Source organism: Pristiophorus japonicus, chromosome 17 (genome assembly GCF_044704955.1).
Source record: "Pristiophorus japonicus isolate sPriJap1 chromosome 17, sPriJap1.hap1, whole genome shotgun sequence".
NCBI classification, from domain to species: domain Eukaryota; kingdom Metazoa; phylum Chordata; class Chondrichthyes; family Pristiophoridae; genus Pristiophorus; species Pristiophorus japonicus.
Genome location: NC_091993.1, coordinates 119,329,505 through 119,352,594, shown reverse-complemented (window position 1 = coordinate 119,352,594; position 23,090 = coordinate 119,329,505). Strand labels below are relative to the sequence as shown.

The window sequence follows — 23,090 nt, the reverse complement described above, 5'->3', positions numbered from 1 at the left end:
TTATGTTTCTGTTGAAATAGATGAAGCAATTGCATATCAGTCTCTTCAGCATTTGCACGCTAATCGTGCACTTTAAGGTCTGGTTTATAGTACAATAATGTCTTGACGCACTCACTAAGATCTTCAAGTATGCCACACGGAGAGATTGTGAAACTTTGCAACTATTTATAGAATGCAACAGTAAAATGCCAATTTTGCAATCTCTGAACGAACCAGAGACAGGGAGAGACACAGACACAGACACAGAGAGAGATATTCCTATAATTAACTTTTGTTTAATTAATGTTATATTTTATTTGTTCATAACAGAAGCGTTCTCAGTTAACCATTCAACTTAGGTTTGCCGTATAAATGAGGTAACCTGAATATCTCCTGCACTCCCCAGGTTTGAGTCGATTGTGTAGTGTCTATTTTTTTTGTGGGATCAACTTTGCATTCACTTTTTATATGAAAATTGGTGTGGAGTATGATCAAATTAATCTTCATATTCTAATTTACACCATTAACTACGGTTTTTTAAAAAATGCTTCAGAAATAAATAAATTATTTCGTGAAATCTGTGTACAGTTTGGCACATGGTACTTGCAATATAGCTGGGTCATTGGCGATGTTCCCTCTAATTTTTGGGGGGGCCATTTAGCTCCTTTTAACGAGCTCATTCAAAATTCTGCGCATGCGCGTTTTTCCCTTTAAGAGCTGGTTGCGCAGGACCTCTTGACTGCTGCGTGGCTGCGCAGCTTAAAGGCAACATTGGTCATTGGTACTCTGTGCACAGGGGGTGAGCGCCCTGTTTGGGGAGGGGGTGTGGTTCAGGATAATTTGCTCATGGCCATTGGGGTTTGGCTGGGTAAGGGGCGTGTTAAAAGTGTTGCAAATATGGTGGGATTGGATGTAGCATTGTGTGGAGGAAGTGGAGGTGTGGGGATGGTCGGTTTACTTGGGTATGTTTGGGGGGTACCCGGGACATTTGGGATTCCAGAGACTGGGTACTCGGGACATTCGGAATTCCAAGGACTGGGTACGTGCAACATTCCAGGGATTGTGCACCTGGGGCATTCAGGATTCCGGATTCTGGGTAGCTGGGACATTCAAGATTCCAGTGGAGTTGAGGTTGAAGCTCAGCCGCGATCCTATTGAAGGGCGGAGCGGGCTCGAGGAGCCAAATGGCCTACTCCTGCTCCTATTCCTTATGTTTTTATGTTTGTTTTTACACATTTGAGAGGCCGCCGTGACGTGTGAAGAGTTGTGGTTGTAAACCATACCTGGAAAAAGTGAGAGCATGGAGCGGTGATCTCGTTACTGGGTGAGGGAGGCGGCAGGTCTGAACAGGGCCTGTAGAGACAGGCTCCGATGTCGACTGGCTCCAGCCCAGCTTGTTCTGTTGTGAAAAACTGCTGGCGAAAAGAATACCATAATTGCGGGGACAGTAACTTGTCACTGTGTAGCTATTGAGCACAAGTTGATCCAAGTTCTTTCTTGTGGTCTGGTAGTTTTTGTATCAAACTGTGGTGCAATTATTTCCAGCAAAGTAACCAGCGGTCCAGAATAAGGAAAACATCAGCTTTACATTAACTTTAAGATGACAGTGGTCCCAAAATGGCAGTATTCAAAGAGGCGCCTGTAATGTATGCACCAGTAAGTATGCTCACAGGTTGGTAGAGCTGTTGAATTGTGAGTGGCTTAGCCAGTCACATGATGGTCACAAGACTCAATAAAACCCCAGCCAGTTGGGTTTAGGGGATCCATGATGAGGCATGTGGTTGTGAACCTGGTGGATGAACTGGTAATGTGTAGTGTGATTGATAAACCTTTGTTAATAAACCAACTAGTTCTTAATTGCAATATTACTATGAATTCTTAAGCAAAGAACCCATGAAGCAAATACATTACAATGCCTTTTCTCATACGGGAGTTTTCCATTTGCAAGCCAGAAAGCATATTCAAACTCTGGACAATTTTCTGCATCAAAGATGGTGATGAAAACATGACTCTGGATACCTATAAGCAATGTTCCCTCTAATTTTTTGAATGGGCAACATGGCTCCTTTAACTGGCTGCACTGCCCATTCACATTTTCACATTATTAAGGAAATCACCTTGGATGGAGTATTTAAAATAACCACTCAACACTAAGTCTGGGTTCGAAGATTCAAGTAGTCTTTATTTTAGCACTGGTGGGTAGCCTACCTGCTGGTTTTGTTTGTAGCCAGGCTTCTCCAATGATACAAAATTCAAATCAACCTTTTATACACTTAATGATGCATGTCAGCCTCGTGCACAGAGCCCCCATGCCGTTTAATTGGCCCAAAGCCCGTGTGCACAGTTGCTGATTGACCAATCCCCTTTCGTGTGTCACACAATCATTGGCCTATGTCTCATACCAGATGGAGTTTCTCCAACATGTCACTTTTGACCCCTTGCCCTGTTTAGCTGCCCCTCTGGGCCTCCTGTGGTTCAACAGTTTGGCTATTTGTAATTGTCCTCAGGTTACACAGCTTGTAAAGTTGACCCCTACAAAAGCCTATTTCAGCTCGTTTTAGTTCCGAGATCCGTTCTTAATCCTTTAATTATAACAGAGCTCGAAAACCCCACTTCAGATGGTTTGACTGTATGCCACACACATATGTTTGCATAACCGCATGGTTCAAGGGTGTCACTAGACCCTGCTGTTAACACAGCTTAGTTTCTTCTTTTCTTCAAACTGAATGTCCACCGCCATGGATAGAGCTTCTAGAATCTTCTCAACTGTTACAGACGATGACCTATATTCTCTAGCGTTTTGAAGATTGAGAGGTGATCTCATTGAAACATACAAAATTCCTACAGGGCTTGACAGGGTAGATGCTGGGAGGATGCTTTCCCCGGCTGGGAGTCTAGAACCAGGGCTCACAGTCTCAGAATAAGGGCTCGACCATTTAGGAATGAGATGATGAGAAACTTTTTCATTCAGAATTTTCTAGAAATCTCTAGAATTCTCTACCACAGAGGGCTATGGAGGCTCAGCCGTTGAGTATATTCAAGACACAGATCAATAGATTTTTGGATATTAAGGCAATCAAGGGATATGGGGATAGTGCAGGAAAGTGGAGTTGAGGTAGAAGATCAGCCATGATCTCATTGAATGGTGGAGCAGACTCGAGGGGCTGAATGGCCGACTCCTGCTCCTAATTCTTATGTTCTTGCTTATGACTGAATGTACAGTGCATGAGCTGGAAAGGATAGCTTTTGCAAAACTTGTCCGCTAAGTCCTTCACTTTTCACTGAAATATTCTTAAGAGCCAAACTTAACATGGACACATCCTTTCCCAAGAAGCTGACCTGCAGTTATCTCAGAGTCATTAGCTGTTGTCCAGGGTCGATGATCCAGTGCGTTTTTATCCGTTGAAAAGCCTGTGTGGGACCGCCAGACCGTGGGACGGCCGCGCAGCTTAACGGGATCGTTGTCGATAAGTATAATTCACTTTCATCTCTGCCAGCCATTCAAATAAAGTTCAGCGGTCCAAAGGGGGGAAAAAAAACTTTTGCTGAAAACAGTTTTTGTCAAATTGCTAGGAATGCAGGGGAGTTGTTCGAAGTTATCTGAGATGTCTGCGCTCCTCTAATTCTGCCCTCTTGAGCATCCCTGATTATAATCGCTCCACCATTGGCGGCCGTGCCTTCTGTTGCCTAAGCCCCAAGCTCTGGAACTCCCTGCCTAACCCTCTCCGCCTCTCTACCTCTCTTTCCTCCTTCAAGACGCTCCTTAAAACATACCTCTTTGACCAAGCTTTTAGTCACCTGACCTAATTTGTTCTAGTACGGCTCGGTGTCAAATGTATTTGTTTGGTCATCATCATCATCATAGGCAGTCCCTCGGACTTGCTTCCACTTTAAAAATGAGTCCTTAGGTGGCTGAACAGTTCAATAGGAGAACCACAGTCCCTGTCACAGGTGGGACAGATAGTCGTTGAGGGAAAGGGAGGGTGGGACTGGTTTGCCACAAACTCTTTCAGCTTTCTGCATGCTCTCGGCGATGAGACTCGAGGTGCTCAGCACCCTCCCGGATGCACTTCCTCCACTTAGGGCGGTCTTTGGCCAGGGACTCCCAGGTGTCAGTGGGGATGTTGCACTTTATCAGGGAGGCTGTGAGGGTGTCCTTGTAATATTTCCTCTGCCCACCTTTGGCTCGTTTGCCGTGAAGGAGTTCCGAGTAGAGCACTTGCTTTGGGAGTCTCGTGTCGGGCATGCGGACAATGTGGCCTGCTCAGCGGAGCTGATCAAGTGTGGTCAATGCTTCGATGCTGGGGATGTTGGCCTGATCGAGGACGCTAATGTTACGTTTGGTCTTATAACCCTGCAGTGAAGTGCCTTGGGACATTTTACTACGTTAAAGGCGCTATATAAATACAAGCTGTTGTTTTTGAGTCCAGAATGATGACAGACTGGGACAGTGTAGCATGTTCTTTATTTTTGTATTATTTCCCCAAAGAGAAGTTGCATTGATTGAACGAAATGAATCAAGTTCACCCACTTGCTTCAGTCACTAGGTGATCACACTCACAGCAACAATTTAATGGAGTAAAACGCCCCACTTACGTATTATCAGACAAAACGACACCGAGCCACATACAGAGATTTTAGGACAGGTGACCAAAGGAGCGACTTAAAGGAGAGAGAGAGAGGTAGCAGGGCGGAGAGGTTTAGAGAGGGTGTTCCAGAGCTCGGTAGATGAAGGCACGGCCACCGAAGGTGGAGCGATCAAAATTGGGGATGTGCAGGAGGGCGGAATTGGAGGCTGGCAGAGATCCCGGAGTGTTGTAGGGCTAGAAAAGGTTAGGGAGATAAGGAGGGGCGAGGCCATGGAGGGATTTAAACACGAGGAGGAAAAATGTAAAATTTAGGTGTTGCTAGACTGGGAGCACAAAGTAGGTGAGCGAGCATCGGGGTGATGGGTGAGTGGGGGAGAGGGAGGGACTTGGTGCGAGTTACGATACAGGCAGCAGAGTTTTGGATGAGCTCCAGTGGCAGTATTTGGCGAACATATGGTCCCAAGTTGGATCTGGCTTTAGTTTGCATTCTCTCTGCAATCTCTTCCCGGGGGAGAGGAAACCTTTTGACATGCTGACTTGGAGCTGAATTCAAATATGGGTTCAAAAGTGGAAAGGCCATTTCTGTCTGCTTCCTTCTCCCCACGAGGAGCTCTTCCTGTTCAGTGTGTTTATGGTCTGTATGACTCTGAGTTATTGAGATGTAAGTAGTGTAGTGTGTTCCAGAGGGTGAGGTTGGCCCTTCAGCCAGATGGTATGGAGGTTCCCTATCCACCGTACGGTTCAAGCATCATCGTCATAGGCGGTCCCTCAAACACTCGCACGCAAAGTCAAGATCAGCCCCCATTGCGTGGCACACTCTGAAACATTTTGACACTGTGATGAGCAACGTTCCCGTTAAGCTGCGAGGCTGTACAGCGGTCTGGAGCTCCCGCACAGGTCACTCAATGGAAATATCCGGGCACGGGTGAGAAACTGAATGGGCCGCGCACTGTAAAAACCCAGCGTGAAGATTGGTGACAAGATGCTGCATAAATGGCCCCCTCCTGTGCCGTAAATCTTCTGATTCTATGAAATGCATGTTATTTTGAGACAAAGCACGCATGTTAAGTCAAAAATAGATGTGTTAGGTCAGCCAAAGATGGTCCTTGGTCTTACTGAACACAAATTGACTACCACATTTCAAAAGTACTTCATCGCATTTCTTTCTCCTCTCTCTCGCTCTCTCCTCTGCGATCCTTCTCGCGATCCTCCTCGCTCTCGCTCTCCCGCTCATTCTCCCGTTCTCGCGCTCGTTCTCGTGCTGTCCCACTCCCACTCGCGCTCTCCTGCTCTAGCTCCCGCTCCCGCTCTCGCTCTCCCGCGCTTACTCCTCTCTCTCCTCTCCATCGCTTTCTCCTTCTCGCGCTCTCACGCGCTCTCTCTCGCTTTCGTGCGCTCGCACTCGCTCTCCCGCTCGCGCTCTCACTCTCCCGCTCCCGCTCACCCGTCTCGCTCTCGCTCTCCCACGCTCGGCTCTCCCGCGCTCGCTCCTCTCTCCTAATTCGCTTTCTCCTTCTCGCTCTCCCGCTCTCTCTCTCCTACTCCCGCTCGCGCTCTCGCTCACTCTGTCGCTCGCTCTCCCGCTATCTCTCGCATGCTCTCGCTCTTCCGCTCTCCCGCACCCGCTCTCGTGCTCACTCTCCCGTGCTTGCTCCTCTCTCTCCTCTCTCTCGCGCTCTCTCTCTCGCGCTCTCTCTCTCGCGCTCTCTCTCTCGCGCTCTCTCTCTCGCGCTCTCTCTCTCGCGCTCTCTCTCTCGCGCTCTCTCTCTCGCGCTCTCTCTCTCGCGCTCTCTCTCTCGCGCTCTCTCTCTCGCGCTCTCTCTCTCGCGCTCTCTCTCTCGCGCTCTCTCTCTCGCGCTCACCTCCTTCGCTTTCTCCTTCTCCCGCTCGTGCTCCTGCTCGCGCTCCTGCTCGCGCTCCTGCTCGCGCTCCTGCTCGCGCTCCTGCTCGCGCTCTCGCTCGCTCTCCCGCTATATCTCGCATGCTCTTGCTCCCGCTCTCCCGCTCCCGCTCTCGCGCTCACTCTCTCGCGCTCGCTCCTCTCTCTAATCTCCTTCGCTTTCTCCTTCGCGCTCTCTCGCTCTCGCTCCCGCTCTCCCGCTCTAGCTCCTCTCCTCTCCTTTGCTTTCTCCTTCTCGTGCTCTCACGCTCTCGCACTCGCTCGCTCTTGTGCCCTCGCTCTCGCCCTCGCTCTCCCGCTTGTGCTCTCGCTCGCGCTCTCGCTCACTCTCCCGCTCTATCTCTCGCTAGCTCTCGCTCACTCTCCCGCTCTATCTCTCGCTCTCGCTCACTCTCCCGCTCTATCTCTCGCTCTCGCTCTCGCTCACTCTCCCGCTCTATCTCTCGCTCTCGCTCACTCTCCCGCTCTATCTCTCGCTCTCGCTCACTCTCCCGCTCTATCTCTCGCTCTCGCTCACTCTCCCGCTCTATCTCTCGCTCTCGCTCACTCTCCCGCTCTATCTCTCGCTCTCGCTCTCGCTCTCGCTCCCGCTCCCGCTCTCGCTCTCGTTCCCGCGCTCACTCTCTCGCGCTCGCTCCTCTCTCTCTTCTCCTTTGCTTTCTCCTTCTCGGGCTCTCTCACGCTCTCGCTCCCACGCTCTCGCTCCCGCGCTTGCTCCTCTCTCTCCTCTCCTTTGCTTTCTCACTTGCTCTCCCGCTCGCTCACCCGCTCACCCGTCTCGCTCTCGCGCGGTCGCTCCTCTCTCCTCCTTCGCTTTCTCCTTCGCTTTCTCCATCGCTTTCTCCATCGCTTTCTCCTTCGCTTTCTCCTTCGCGCTCTCGCCCTTGCTCTCGCCCTCCCGCTCCCTCGCTCGCTCCCTCGCTCTCGCCCACCCTCTCCCTCGCTCTCGCTCACCCTCTCCCTCGCTCTCGCCCACCCGCTCCCTCGCTCTCGCCCACCCGCTCCCTCGCTCTCGCCCACCCGCTCCCTCGCTCTCGCCCACCCGCTCCCTCGCTCTCGCCCACCCGCTCCCTCGCTCTCGCCCTCCCGCTCCCTCGCTCTCGCTCCCTCGCTCTCGCCCACCCGCTCCCTCGCTCTCGCCCACCCGCTCCCTCGCTCTCGCCCACCCGCTCCCTCGCTCTCGCCCTCCCGCTCCAGCTCCCTCGCTCTCGCCCTCCCGCTCCCGCTCCCTCGCTCTCACCCTCCTGCTCCCTCGCTCTCGCCCTCCCACTCCCGCTCCCTCGCTCTCGCCCTCCCGCTCCCTCGCTCTCGCCCACCCGCTCTCTCGCCCACCCGCTCCCGCTCCCTCGCTCTCGCCCTCCCGCTCCCGCTCCCTCGCTCTCGCTCTCGCCCTCCCGCTCCCTCGCTCTCGCCCACCCGCTCTCTCGCCCACCCGCTCCCGCTCCCTCGCTCTCGCCCCCTCGCTCTCGCCCTCCCGCTCCCGCTCCCTCGCTCTCGCTCTCGCCCTCCCGTTCCCTCGCTCTCGCCCTCCCGCTCCCTCGCTCTCGCCCACCCGCTCCCTCGCTCTCGCCCACCCGCTCCCTCGCTCTCGCCCACCCGCTCCCTCGCTCTCGCCCACCCGCTCCCGCTCCCTCGCTCTCGCCCTCCCGCTCCCTCGCTCTCGCCCACCCGCTCCCTCGCTCTCGCCCACCCGCTCCCGCTCCCTCGCTCTCGCCCTCCCGCTCCCTCGCTCTCGCCCTCCCGCTCCCTCCCTCTCGCCCTCCCGCTCTCCAGGTCTCGCTCTCCAGGTCTTGTTCTCCAGGTCTCGCTTTCCAGCTCTCCCGCTCGCTCTTCTCTCTCCTCGCCTTCGCTTTCTCCTTCGCGCGCGCTCTCCCGCTCTCGCTCTCCCGCTCTCGCTCTCCCGTTCTCACTTTCCCGTTCTCGCTTTCCCGTTCTCGCTTTCCCGTTCTCGCTTTCCTGCATTCCTGCATTCCTGCATTCTCGCTCTCCCGCTCTCCTTTGCTTTCTCCTTTGCTTTCTCCTTTGCTTTCTCCTTTGCTTTCTCCTTTGCTTTCTCCTTTGCTTTCTCCTTTGCTTTCTCCTTCGCTCTCTCGCCTGCTCTCTCTCGCTCCCTCGCTCACGCTCTCCTGTTCTTGTTCTCACGCTCTCCCGTTCTCGCTCTCCCGCTCTCGCTCTCCCGCTCTCGCTCTCGTTCTTGCGCTCTCACTCTCGCTCTTGTTCTCACGCTCGCTCTCCCGCGTCCGCTCCTCTCTCTCCTCTCCTTCGCTTTCTCCTTCTCGCTCGTTCACTCTCCTTTCCTTCTCGCGCTCTCCTTTCCTTCTCGTTCCTATCTTCTCGCTCCTATTCTCGCTCTCCTTTTCTCTTGCTCGCTCACTCGTTCTTCCAACATGGACTGGTTGGGCCGTATATCCTACGTAATCCGCGCTCTCTCTCCTTTTTTCTCTCTTTCTCGCTCCACATTCGGATTTGTCTGCAGTGGTATTTCTCCACCACCAGAGTGTGCTGTGGCTTCATTGACCTCCCCTAATCCAGTGCCAGTTACGAGGCGCAGTCAGTCTGTACTTGTCAAGATTCATGATGGCCAAAGATATTACAAGTATTACAGAATTTTTTTTCAGCCTCGTTGTTTTCCCGTGCTCCTTGACCAGGGGTTGAACCATTCTTGTAGGTGCCTGTCTCAGGTATGCATTTTATTTATTTCTTTTTCTTCTTAGGCAGTCCCCTGGAGTCGGGGATGACATACTTCCACAGTAAAATCAGTTCTAAGGTGACTGATGAGACCAATGCGGGCCAGGTCCAGAACTTCATTTTAAAGGGTGGAAGATGCCAGTGTGTGAATTATTTTAACGTGGGGTGGCCGTTGCACACCAGCCACCACACAGGCTTGACCGAGCACAGTCTTGGTCCAATGGCAAGGGGACCAAGACAATGGGAGACCAGGCTCTGCTATAGGCCTCTCACACACACACATTCCTACTAACCCCCTCCCTCCCTCAGGCCCCCTCTCCCTGTTTTTCAGTTTATGTATTTGTCCATAGAATACTAACCCTGTACCCCGGCCCCTCGGCTCCAGCTCCAGCTCGGTGCTCTCCGTGCGCAGGCGCTGCTGCAATTTTCCGCGCGCTCTCCAGCCGCTCGCGCTTTGGTGGTTGGTTACCGCACGTGTCCTGGCCTCAGGTCCCCGCCTCGCTGCTGGCCTCTTAGTGCAATTACTGCTGTCCTGACTCGTGATCAGCGAACTCAACACAGACCACTGATCGTCCTAGTCTGTATGGTCCAGCATCGAACAACGAAGCCATCGGGGAAGCTCCTTATTTCTATATTTAACCCATAAAAACATTCTGACTCACATACATCATTGCAAGTTGGCCCCATTTACTGGGGCCCCTCCCCTATCCCCCTATTTACTGGAGCCCCTCCCCTATCCCCCTATTTACTGGGGCCCCTCCCCTATTCCCCCTATTTACTGGGGCCCCTCCCCTATTCCCCCTATTTACTGGGACCTCTCCCCTATCCCCTCATTTACTGGGGCCCCTCCCCATCCCCCCTATTTACTGCTGCCTCGCCCCAAGATTAAAGCAATGGTCGGTTTAGACAATAAATCTAATTAAAAGGCACTCCCGCACTTTAATTCATTGATAATAAGTTCTGCAGAAGGAAACATCTGAGACGACAAGATCACCACCTCCGCAATCAGCAGCTCGTTGGAAGGACAAAGCGCAACATATGGCTGCATTCACTAGCTACAGTCAAAGGAAGGCTTTTACCTCTGTCACAGCTGAGGTAGTCTTGTTTCCACAGAGTGCTGGGAGCTGCCTTATCCTCTGTCTTGTGTTTTCAGCACTCGACCTTGTCTTGATGCCCAGATCTCTTGTTGTTTGAATATCCTTAGAGTTGGGGTACTGATACCTGGGATCATTACAAATAATCTAATCTAAAATAAAACCAGAAAACACTCAGCCGGTCAGGCAGCATGTGAGAGAAACAGAGTTAACGTTTCAGGTCGATGACCTTTCGTCGTAACTAAAAGAAAGGAAAGACTTGCATTTATATAGCGCCTTTCACGACCACCAGATCTCTCAAAGCGCTTCACAGCCAATGAAATACTTTGAGTGTAGTCACTGTTGTAATGTGGAAAACGCAGCAGCCAATATGCGCACAGCAAGCTCCCACAAACAGCAATGTGATAATGACCAAATAATCTGTTTTAGTGATGTTGATTGAGGGATAAATATTTTCGTAAAAATAAGAATGGACAGTTAAAGGAGGCTGGATTTACTCTCTGTACCCTGGTCACATTATCCCTGTCGACTCCATAAGTGCATCTCCTCAGCAAATCAGCTAGTGTATATATATTTGAGATTCAGTTTTGAGTTTGTATGTTGTATGTACAATGTGTGCACCTGCGAGTATGCTCACAGCTTTATAGAGCTGTTGCATTGTGAGTGGCTTAACCGGTCACGTGATGTTCACAAGACTCAATAAAACCCCAGCCATTTGGGTCTAGGTCATCCTTGATGAGGTATGCAGTTGTGAGCCTGGTGGATGAACTGGTAACGTGTAGTGTGAGTGTTAAACCTTTGTTAATAAACCAACTAGTTCTTAATAGCAATGTGTTGCTATGAATTCTTCAGCAAAAAACCCACGAAGCAACTACATTACACTGTGAATCCAGAATGTCATTGCCATTGGGCAGAAAAGGTCAAACTGGATTATACTGCCACAGGGCCAAAGTTATAGAATCTTAGAATGGTACAGCGCAGAGGGATGCCATTGGGCCCATTGCTGGTGTCGGTTCTTTGGTAGAGCTGTCTAATTAGTCCCCATTCCCGCCGCTCTTTCCCCATCGCCCTGCAAATGTTCGCCCCTTCAAGTATTTATCCAGTTCCCTTTTGAAAGTTATTATTGAATCTGCTTCCACTGCTCTTGTAGGCAGCACGTTCCAGATCACAACTACTCGCTGCGTTTTAAAAAAAAAAGTGTTCCCTCATGTCGCCTCTGGTTCTTCTGCCTTAAATCTGTGTCCTCTGGCTGTGGTATGCAACAACAGATTACATTTATATTGCGCCTTTAATGTGGCAAAACGTCCCAAGGCGCTTCAGAGGAGCTTTATCAAACAAAAGTTGACACCCAGCCAAAGAAGTAGACACTAGAAAAGGTGACTATAATCTCGGGCCAAAGAGGTAGGTTTTAAGTAAAGTCTTAAAGGAGGAGAGGGGGGGATGGGGGGGTGGGGGAGAGGTTTGGAAGGAAATTCCAGAGTTTACAGCCTCGACGGCTAAAGGCACGGACGCCAATGATAGAGCGATGAAAGTGAGCGTGCAAAAGAGTTCAGAGTTGGAGGAACGCAGAGATGTTGGAAGGTTGTGGGGCTGGAGGAAGTTACAGAGATAGGGAGGAGAGAGTCCGAGGAGGGAACTGAACATGAAAATTTAAAAAGGAATTACATTTATAGTGCGCCTTTCATGACCTCAGGATGTCCCAAAGTGCTTTACAGCCAATACCTTTTGAAAGGCAGTCACTGTTGTAATGTAGGGAAACGCAGCAGCCAATTTGCGCACAGCAAGCTCCCACAAACAGCAGTGTGATAATGACCAGATGGTTACTTTTTTTTAGTGACGTTGGTTGAGGGATAAATATTGTCCAGGGTACTGGGGAGAACAGAACTCCCCTGCTCTTCTTCGAAATAGCGCCATGGGATCTTTTACGTCCACCTGAGAGAGCAGACGGGGGCCTCGGTTTAACGTCTCATCGGAAAGATGGCACCCTCCGATAGCTCTGTGCCGCACTGGAAGAGTTGGCTGAGGCTTTGCGCTTAAGTCCCCGGAGTGGGCCATGAACCCCCAAAAACCTTCAACCTTAAAGAGGAAGAAGTTCCATGCGGTGGCTGTTCAGTCGTCTCCACTGCCCTGTAATTGTGCGGGGGTGGGGGGGGGCGGTTTCAGGACAGAACCCAGCCACTTCACCAGTCCTGGGGAAACTGCTGTTGAGGCCTTTTTTGATTTGCAAACCAGCTGAAACCACAAGATAGCTGCTCCGGTGGCCTACCGGTCCCGGCACGGCTGGTACAGTCAGCACCTGCAGCTCATTGTGGTTTTGATGCTGGTGAGAAAAATGTCGCTAACTGTGTTTTTAAAAAAAAACGCCCTGGTTTCGTTTTCCCAGGACATTTACAAATTGGGGATCGACGTGTGGAGGCTTGTGCTGAAAGCAGTCCGCGAGCTCTTTGATATCCTTTTGGAATGGTGCAGCACACAGAAGGAAGCCCATTTGGGCCGTCGGGCCGTCATGCCTGTGCCTGGCTCTTGTTTGAAAGCGCTGTCAACTCTGGTCCTGACGGGCAGCAGAACGGGCTGGGCGGAAACCTGTTCCCGCCGCTCCCGGCCCGGGGGCAATGTCCGCCGGGTTGGCCCACCCGTCTGCCCCCGATCGGTGAGGCCTCTCTGCTCCATTACCGCCTCGGAGGGGGAGGGCCAATTTCAGCCCCTGGGTCTTGTTTGGATTGAGTTTTGATGGGGATTTTGATGACTAAGTGTGTGTTTGTGTTATTTTCATGATGTGATCATATGAAAGGAGAGGCAAGACTGTTGGGCCTATTCATGGTCATCGCGCACTGCATCCTCCTCCCCACTGGTGGTAATGATAACCCTGGGGGGGGGGGGGGAACAAGGGGGGGGGTTGCTGTGGGGGGTGGGGGACAGGGGGGTGGGGGACAGGGGAGGGGGGGGGGACAGGGGAGGGGGGGGTGGGGGACAGGGGAGGGGAGGGGGGGGACAGGGGAGGGGAGGGGGGGACAGGGGAGGGGGGGGAACAGGGGAGGGGGGGGTGGGGGACAGGGGAGCGGGGGGGCGAGGGAATAAAACCAGAGAGAACTCTGGCCAATTCTTGGAAATCTCTGGGAAATTCAGCCCCAACTCCAAAAAGAAAAAAGAGACTTGCATTTATATAGCGCCTTTCACAACCTCAGCCAATGAAGTACTTTGCACTGTTGTAATGTGGGAAATGCAGCGGTCGATTGGCGCACAGCAAGCTCCCACAGACAGCAATGTGCTAATGACCACGTGGTCGTGGAACTGATTGGCCAGTTCCTTCAAAGAGTCGGCACAGGCACGATGGGCCGAATGGCCTCCTCCTGTGCTATATCATTCGATCATCTTAAGTTGGAATGGTGTACAACTTGGGAGAGGAATTTGTGGAGTGCTGGAACTCGGAAAAGAGAATATTCAGGCAATCCTTTTGTATCCAGCCTCCTCTGTGAATGGACTGAAAATGAAAGTCTTAACACCCCCGCCCCCCCCCAGTCAGCCTGCCCATTTTTTTACTGTTGGTGACGAAACAGAGCTAATCAGCTGTTAGCAGTTCATTTTCAACTTCTTTCTCTCACTTTCTCTTTCTCGTGCTCTCGTATCCTGACCGATTACCGAAAAGCAGCAAGTCTGATTACACAATATCCAGCAACATGTGTTGGGCGAGAGATATCTGAGGAGGTATGTCACACTTTCGAACACTTACAGTTGGATGTTAGCCCATTGCTTTTGGTTGCTGGCCCCTTGAACCTGTATTGACTTGTACATTTGCTGTGTCAACATTAGATTCATTGAACATCTTCATAAACATGTCACACTCTTTCCGCATGGGTCTGAACACAGTGTCTCGTGGATGCTGCATTAACTGTTCAGCAAGATAAGAATATAAGAAATAGGAGCAGGAGTGGGCCATTTGGCCTCTCGAACCTGCTCCACCATTTAATAAGATCATGGCTGATCCGATCATGGACTCAGCTCCACTTCCCTGCCCGCTCCCCATAACCCTTCATTTGCTTAGCGCTCAAAAACCTGTCTATCTCCACCTTAAATATATTCAGTGACCCAGCCTCCACAGCTCTCTGGGGCAGAGAATTCCACAGATTTACAATCCTCTGAGAGAAGAAATTTCTCCTCATCTCAGTTTTAAATGGGCGGCCCCTTATTCTGAGACTATGCCCCCTAGTTTTAGTTTCCCCCATGAGGGGAAGTATCCTCTCTGCATCCACCTTGTCGAGCCCCCTCATTATCTTTATATGTTTCGATAAGATCACCTCTCATTCTTCTGAACTCCAATGAGTAGAGGCCCAATCTACTCAACCTATCTTCATAAGTCAACTCCCTCATCTCCGGAATCAACCTAGTGAACCTTCTCTGAACTGCCTCCAATGCAAGTATATCCTTCCTTGCATTGGAGGCTGTTCAGAGAAGGTTCACTAGTTGATCAAAAGTAACAGCAGGTTTAATCTGTCGGTGGTTAGCACACTGTGACCCCTGAGTCAAAAGGTTGTGTTTCATCCGTGCCTTTGTTACCTCTAGACTTAACTATTCCAACACGCTCCTGGCTGGCCTCCCACATTCCACCCCACTGCAGGTGATCCAAAACTCAGCTGCCGTGTCCTAACTCTCACCAAGTCCCGCTCACCCATCACCCCTGTGCTTGCTGACCTACATTGGCTTCCGGTTAAGCAACCCCTCGATTTCAAAATTCTTATCCTTATTTTCAAATCCCTCCGTGGCCTCACCCCTCCTTATCTCTGTAATCTCCTTCAAACTCACAACCCCCCCGAGATGTCTGCGCTCCTCTAATTCTGCCCTCTTGAGCATCCCTGATTATAACCACTCAACCATCGGTGGCCGTGCCTTCTGTTTTCTGGGCCCCAAACTCTGGTACTCCCTGCCTAAACCTCTCCGCCTCTATACCTCTCTTTCCGCCTTTAAGACGCTGCTTAAAACCTACCTCTTTGACCAAGCTTTTGGTCACCTGCGCTAATTTCTACTTACATAGAAACATAGAAAATAGGTGCAGGAGTAGGCCATTCAGCCCTTTGAGCCTGCACCACCATTCAATATGATCAAGGCTGATCATTCAACCTCAGTACCCCACCCCTGCCTTCTCTCCATGCCCCCTGATCCCTTTAGCCATAAGGGCCACATCTAACTCCCTTTTGAATATGTCCAACGAACTGGCCTCAACAACTTTCTGTGGCAGAGAATTCCACAGGTTCACAACTCTCGGTGAAAAAGTTTCTCCTCATCTTGGTCTTATATGGCTTACCCTTTATCCTTGGACTGTGTCCCCTGGTTCTGGACTTCCCCAACATTCTTCCTGCATCTAACCTGTCCCGTCCTGTCAGAATTTTATATGTTTCTATGAGATCCCCTCTCATTCTTCTACATTCCAGTGAGTATACGCGGCTCGGTGCCAAATTGTTTTATCTCATAACACTCCTCTGAAGCGCATTGGGACGTTTCATTATGTTCAAGGCGCTATATAAATACAAGTTGTTATTTTCAAATCCCAGTACAGAGATTTGAGCACAAAAATCTTAAGTTGACACTCCCAGTGCAGTGCTGAGGGAGTGCTGCACTGTCGGAGGTGCCGTCTTTCGGATGAGACGTTAAACCAAAGCCCCGTCTACCCCCTCAGGTGGACGTAAAAGATCCCAAGGCGCCATTTTGAAGAAGAGCAGGGGGAGTTATCCCCGGTATCCTGGCCAATATTTATCCCTCAACCTACATCACTAAATTATCAGATTATCTGGTCATTGTCACATTGCTGTTTTGTGGGAGCTTGTTGTGTGCAAATTGGCTGCCACGTTTCCGACATTACAATAACTACACTCCAAAAAAGTACTTAATAGGCTTTAAAGTGCTAAGATCGAGAAAGGCGCTATAGAAATGCAAGTCTCTCTTTGTTTCCCTGCTCTGCTAACGGTGCAGATTGTTTAAAACTGAACACGGCTCGATTTGACGTACACACTGCCTCAGTGATTGTGCTGATTGGGGGCTGGGCAGGCAACCTTTAACATGGTCACTAAAGGGCTGAATAGAGCGGCCCTGCGATTGTCACTTCAAGGCAGAAACTGCGGGTAAGAGCAGTTGTTTTGTCTCCCCTGCCTCTGCGTGAAACTCCAGTAACCGCCCGGGCCACACCCAGTTATTTCAAAAATAAATACAGCAGGCTTGTGAGTAACACTATGGAAAACATAAATTGCTGGAGGATATACTTTATGTCAGAGGAATAGTTAACATAATTAGAAAATAATATTTATCACTTCCTGTATGGTTGGCTGCACTTCGTGTACGAGGGAGCTGCGTGAGAGTGTGTGTGCGTGAGAGTGTGTGTGTGTGTATAGTTTCATTGGCACCTATTTCTCATTCTTTCGAGGGTGAGTAGATCTGTTGTCCAACTGTACAATCCTCTATTTTTTTTTTGTGAACTACATAAGGAATCGGAGCAGGAGTAGGCCTTGCGGCCCCTCAAGCTTGCTCCATCATTCAATAAGATTAAGGCTGATCTTCGACCTGAACTCCACTTTCCTGCACTATCCCCATTTCCCTTGATTCCCTTAGTGACCTTGAATTTATCCATCTCTACCTTGAATATACTCAAAGACTGAGCCTCCACAGCTCTCTGGGGCAGAGAATTCCAAAGATTCACCACCCTCCAAGTGAAGAAATTTCTCCTTATCTCAGTCCTAAATGGCCGATCCCTAAAAGAAAGACTTGAATTTATATAGCGCCTCTCACAACCACTGGACGTCCCAAAGTACTTTACAGCCAATGAAGTACTTTTTAAAGTGTAGTTACTGTTGCAATATAGGAAATGCAGCAGCAAGCTCCCACAAACAGCAATGTGATAATGACCAGAAAATCTGTTTTTGATGTTGATTGAGGGATAAATATTGGCCAGCACATCGGGGATAACTCTCCTGCTCTTCAAAATAGTGTCATGGGATCTTTTACATCCACTTGAGAGAGCAGACAGGGCCTCGGTTTAACGTCTCATCCGAAAGATGACACCTCCGACAGTGCAGCACTCTCTCAGCACTGCACGGGGAGTGTTAGCCTAGATTTATGTGTTCAAGTCCCTGGAGTGGGACTTGAACCCACAACCTTCTGACTCAGAGGCGAGAGTGCTACCCACTGCCACGGCTGGCACTGACCCTGGCGGAAGAGGCAGCCGCTTAGACCTTGAAGAGTTAAGAATGATGCATTTCTGCCATGCAATCTAGAAATAATCTTGTGATTTCCTGTTATGCGATAGTGGCGTCTGTGTTATAGTCCGCTATGGACTCGCCTGCCTCGCTTGGATCGGAACAGTCTGGCTGATAAGGACAAGGTTGTGGAGAACTAACGCGGTGGGGTCTGGAATTTGTGTGGTGTTTTGTGTTGTCACTCACATCAAGCACGAAATGGGAGCAGTTAACAAAGTGCATGGTGTCCTGGGCTTTATAATTAGAGGCAGAGAGTACAAAAGCCAGGAAGTTAATGCTAAACCCATATCAAACACCAGTTCTGCCTCAGCTGGAGTATTGTGTCCAATTCTGGGCACCGCACTTTAAACAGGATGCGAAGGCTTTGGAGATGGTACAGCAGAGATTTACTGCGATGGTTCCAGGGATGAGGGATTACAGTTACGCGGATGGACCGGAGAAGCTGGGGTTGTTCTCCATGGAGCAGAGAAGGCTAAGAGGAGATTTGAGAGAGGAATTCAAAATCATGAAGGGTTTAGATAGCGTAAATAAAGACTTTCCCAAAGACTGAAGGGTCGATAACCAGAGGGCACAGATTTAAGATGACTGTCAAAAGAACCAGAGGCAACCTGAGGAAAAAACGTTGTACGCAACGAGTGGTTAGGATTTGGAATGCACTGCCTGATAAGGTGGTGGATACAGAGTCAATAGTAGCCTTCCACAGGGAATTGGATAAATAGTTGAAGGAGAACGGATTTTAGGGATATGGGGAAAAGAGCGGGGGGGGAGGCGGGGAGTGGGACTAACTGGATCACTCTTCGAAAGAGCCGGCGCAGACTCGATGGGCCGAATGGCCTCCTTCTGTGCTGTACTGTTCTATGATTCTATGAACTTTGGGCTCCCTCAGGGACTGGGTGGAACTTGCTTGTCAAATACCAGAGCAGCGTTTCAAAAACTTTGTTTTCTCAAATAGTAATCAGCACCAGCGTCATGGAACAAAAAAAAAATCCAGCTGTTTTAATTTTTGTGATTTTTCTGTGTGTTTATTTCCTCCTCCTTTTTCTGGCCTCATTTCCAATCATTGATTGCCCCCACAAGCATCTTTCATTAGCTGCCTGATGGGGAAGTGGTACCTAGTGCTCTGATGCCCTGATGGATTTTCAGTGTTTCTCAACTGCATTAACATAGCGCCTTTCGGATGAGACGTTAAACCGAGGCCCCGTCTGCTCTCTCAGGTGGACGTAAAAGATCCCAGGGCACTATTTCGAAGAAGAGCAGGGGAGTTGTCCCCGGTGTCCTGGGACCAATATTTATCCCTCAATCAACATCACAAAACCAGATTATCTGGTCATTATCACGTTGCTGTATGTGGGAGCTTGCTGTGCGCAAATTGGCTGCCACATTTCCCACATTACAACAGTGACTGCACTCAAAGTACTTCATTGGCTGTAAAGCACGTTGAGACGCCCGGTGGTGCTGGGAGGCGCTATATAAATGAACGTCTTTCTTAACGTAGTAAAAAGTCGCAAGGCGCTACATCATCATCATAAAAAGTCCCAAGGCACTTCACACGAGTGCTATAGAACAGAATTTAACACCGAGCCACATCAGGAGATGTTTGGGCAAGTGAACAATAGCTTCATCAGAGGTAGGTTTCTATGTGTCTGTGTGTGTGTGTGTGTGTGTGTGTGTGTGTCCCTTTCTCTGTCTCTCTGTCTGTCTGTATATGTGTGTATCTGCTTTTCTGTGTGTGTGTCTCTGTCTGCTTGTGTGTGTGTCTCTCTCTCTGTGTCTGTGTGTGTGTGTCTCTGTCTCTGTCTCTGTGTCTGTATGTGTGTGTGTATCTGCCTCTCTGTCTGTGTGTGTGTCTCTCTCTGTCTCTCTCTCTCTCTCTCTCTGTCTGTGTGTATCTCTCTCTCTGTCTGTGTGTGTGTCTGTGTCTGTATGTGTGTGTGTGTGTGTGTATCTGCCTTTCTGTGTGTGTGTATCTCTCTCTCTGTCTCTCTGTGTGTGTGTCTGTATGTGTGTGTGCGTATCTGCCTTTCTGTCTCTGTGTGACTGTCTCTGTCTCTGTCTCTGTCTCTCTCTGTCTCTGTCTCTCTCTCTGTCTGTGTGTATCTCTCTCTGTCTCTCTGTCTGTGTGTGTCTCTCTCTCTGTCGCTCAGTGTTTGTCTGTGTGTGCGTATCTGCCTTTCTGTGTGTGTGTGACTCTCTCTCTGTCTCTCTCTCTCTCTCTCTCTCTCTCTGTCTGTGTGTATCTCTCTCTCTCTCTCTCTCTCTCTCTGTCTGTGTGTGCGTATCTGCCTTTCTGTCTCTGTGTGACTCTCTTGCTCCACCACTCGTTCTGTGTCTTTTTATATTCCCACTGCCTGTCTCCATCCCATTACTGTTCACATTCATCATCGGTGATGAGTTGCTGAGCACTCCCAACAATGCTGTAATATTTCCTCATGACAGTTATATGGCTAAGTGCCTACAGTCAAGCTGATTGATAGCTATCAAAAGCATTTGGACAATTTAAGTAGCTGTGCTAAGGCCGGGCAGCTGAATGTTAATGCACTTAAATGGATGGTGATGCAGACCAGCCCGTGAAACGTGAAACCCGAGGACACAATGGAGAGTGTTCATTGCCAAAGGTGGGAAATGAAAAAGATCCGGACCTGATTATCTGCACTTAGTGAACGTATCCAGTCAATACGGAACTGTTATCACTGGGCAAATCCAATAGTATGCTGGTTCTCAAATCTGCTGATTACAGTCCCAGCCTTTCCTTTTAACCCTGTACTCGTTGACGAGGCTGCACTTCAATATTTTGTACAGTTATCTTCTAAAGGCCGTTGACAGATTGGGAAAAGGTTGAGATTAAAATGGCGAGGATTCTGGGAGTGGAGACGTTTGCGGACAAGCCTTTTAGACCCTGCATTACCAGAGGGGCGAAGAATTGAATATCTCATTGGAAAAGTGGCCAATTAAAGGGCACATGATCCAAATCGAGATAATGTGTACCCAAACAGTTTACTTAAAGTGTCAGCGGAGGATTCAACCATAAATACTAAATGGGAAATCCTCCAGCAAGACAAGAAATATTTGCCCCCTCTGTCACTCTCTCCCTCTCGCGCTCTGTCTCCCTCTCGCGCTCTGTCTCCCTCTCGCACTCTGTCTCCCTCTCGCGCTCTGTTTCCCTCTCGCGCTCTGTTTCCCTCTCGCGCTCTGTCTCCCCCTCGCGCTCTGTCTCTCTCAGTGTCCCTCTCTTTTGCGCGCTTTCTCTCTTTTTTCCCCCCCCCCTCTTTTTTTCTCTTTCTGTCTTTTCTTTTTTTGTGTGTGTGTGTGTCTCGGTCATGTTATGTTTGCATGTCTCTCCGTGATGCGTACTCTGTTTCTCCCTCCATTAGCTGTAAGTGCTGTTTTCAGCAGATTATTCCAGATTGTGAGAGGAACACAATGGCCAGTGATTGACTGAAGCAGCCGATGTTTCTGTGCTTGTCACAACAGTGGTTTATGCTGATGTGCTGCTTGTGTTGTACAGCAGTGATTGTCTCACCTAATGGAGTCACAGGAAATGTCGCTTTAATGAACAGAGTGGTGATTAATCGGCCTGTTCCACCAGGGATTCTCTCCTGTGCCTCCGACTTCAAGTCTGATAACAGTTACGATGTGGGTCAGAGCTTGCGATAACCTCTCCCATCTGTGTGAGACACTGTAAAATGAGCATATTCTTATAGAATTGCCTCTGGGTATCTTATAAATTTATTGTCTGTAAAGTGGAGTTTTTCCTCCCACAGGTTTGATGTTGCTTTCACTAGTAGTGTTATTCCAGCCCTCTTCCCTTGGGCCTAGTTTTACAGGTCATCCGCAAACAATTAGCACTGTCTAACTTGTCTCCACCCGCTCCTAATCCCGTCTCTCATTAGGGAAAAAAAACCAACAGGCGACTGATTGATTTGGCCCTGGGGAGACAAGCTGAGTGGGAAGGTGTATCCCGGAGGCCCATTAGCGGGGCGTAGAGTGACCTAAAAACATGACGGGATGCACATAACAACACTGGCGGGATGTATTCTCTGGGATGGATAAAGAAAAATTATTTCCGCTGCTTGGCGAGTCCAGGTCTAGGGGACGTAGACTAAAGGTTAGAGCCAGACCTTTCAGGAGTGAAGTTGGGAAAATCTTCTACACACACACAGGTGGTAGAAGTTTGGAACTCTCTTCCGCAAACAGCAGTTGATGCAATTGATCGATTTTTAAGGGTGCAAAGGCGGATATATGGAGTTAGATCACTGATCAGCCATGATCTCATTGGATGGCAGAACAGGCGCGAGGGGCTGAATGGCCTCCTCCTGTTCCACGTTCCTAGTGACATTAATTGTAGGATTTAACCTACGGGGCCAAATAAAAACATAGAAAATAGGAGCAGTAGTAGGCCATTTGGCCCTTCGAGTCTGCACCGCCATTCAATATGATCATGGCTGATCCTCTATCTCTACACCATAGTCCCGCTTTTCCCCCATACCCCTTGATGCCTTTTGTGTCTAGAAATCTATCTATCTCCATCTTAAATATATTCAGTGCTATAGGGCAGAGCTACCCTGAGATTGAAAAGAGCTGGAGAGAATTTAAGGGCAATCGATTAATGTTCGGTGACATCAAAGTATTTTATTAATAATTTGTATTCGGAAAAAAAAGGGAAGACTTGCATTTATATAGCGCCTTTCACATCCTCAGGACATCCCAAAGTGCTGTACATCCAGTGAAGTATTTTTGAAGCGTAATGCAGAGCGACACGGCGGCCAATTTGCGCACAGCAAGCTCCCACAAACAGCAATGTGATAATGACCAGATAATCTGTTTTTTTTTAGTGATGTTAACTAAGACTGCCTATTTCCACCTTCATAATGTCGCCCATCTCCGCCCCTGCCTCAGCTCATCAGCTGTTGAAAACCTCATCCATGCCTTTGTTATCACTAGACTTGACTCTTCCAACACACACCTGGCCGGCCTCCCACATTCTACCCCACGTAAACTTGAGATAATCCAAAACTTGGCTACCCGTGTCCTAACTCTCACCAAGTCCTGTTCAACCATCGCCCCTGTGCTCGCTGACCTACATTTGCTTCCGGTTAAGCAACCCCTCAATTTCAAAATTCTCATCCTTATTTTCAAATCCCTCCATGGCCTCGCCCCTCCCTATCTCTGCAATATTTTCAGCCCTCCGAGATATCTGCGCTCCTGAGCATCCCTGATTATAATCGCTCAATCGTTGGTGGCCATGCCTTCTGTTGCCTCGTCCCTAAGCTCTGGAACTCCCTGCCTAAACCTCTCCACCTCTCTTTCCTCCTTTAAGGCAGTTCATAAAATCCACCTCTTTGACCAAGCTTTTGGTCACCAGCCCTAATTTCTTATGTGGCTTGGTGTCAATTTTTTGTCTATTAACACTCCTGTAAAGTGCCTTGGGACAGATTACTACATTAATGGTGCTATATAAATACATGTTGTTGTTGTTATTGATGTTGGTTGAGGGATAAATATTGACTAGGACACCAGGGATAACTCCCCTGCTCTCCTTTGAAATAGTGCCATGGGATCTTTTACATCCACCTAAGAGAGCAGACGGAGCCTCGGTTTA

At 49.5% G+C, this 23,090-nt stretch overlaps 1 protein-coding gene and 1 pseudogene across 1 annotated transcript in view; one reads left to right on the top strand and one right to left on the bottom strand.

Annotated features, from left to right (window-relative positions):
• plekha6 (pleckstrin homology domain containing, family A member 6) overlaps positions 1 to 23,090 on the top strand; it is a 351,674-nt gene that overhangs the window by 2,861 nt on the left and 325,723 nt on the right. The window lies entirely within an intron of this gene.
• Positions 6,334 to 7,315, bottom strand: LOC139228293 (octapeptide-repeat protein T2-like; annotated as a pseudogene).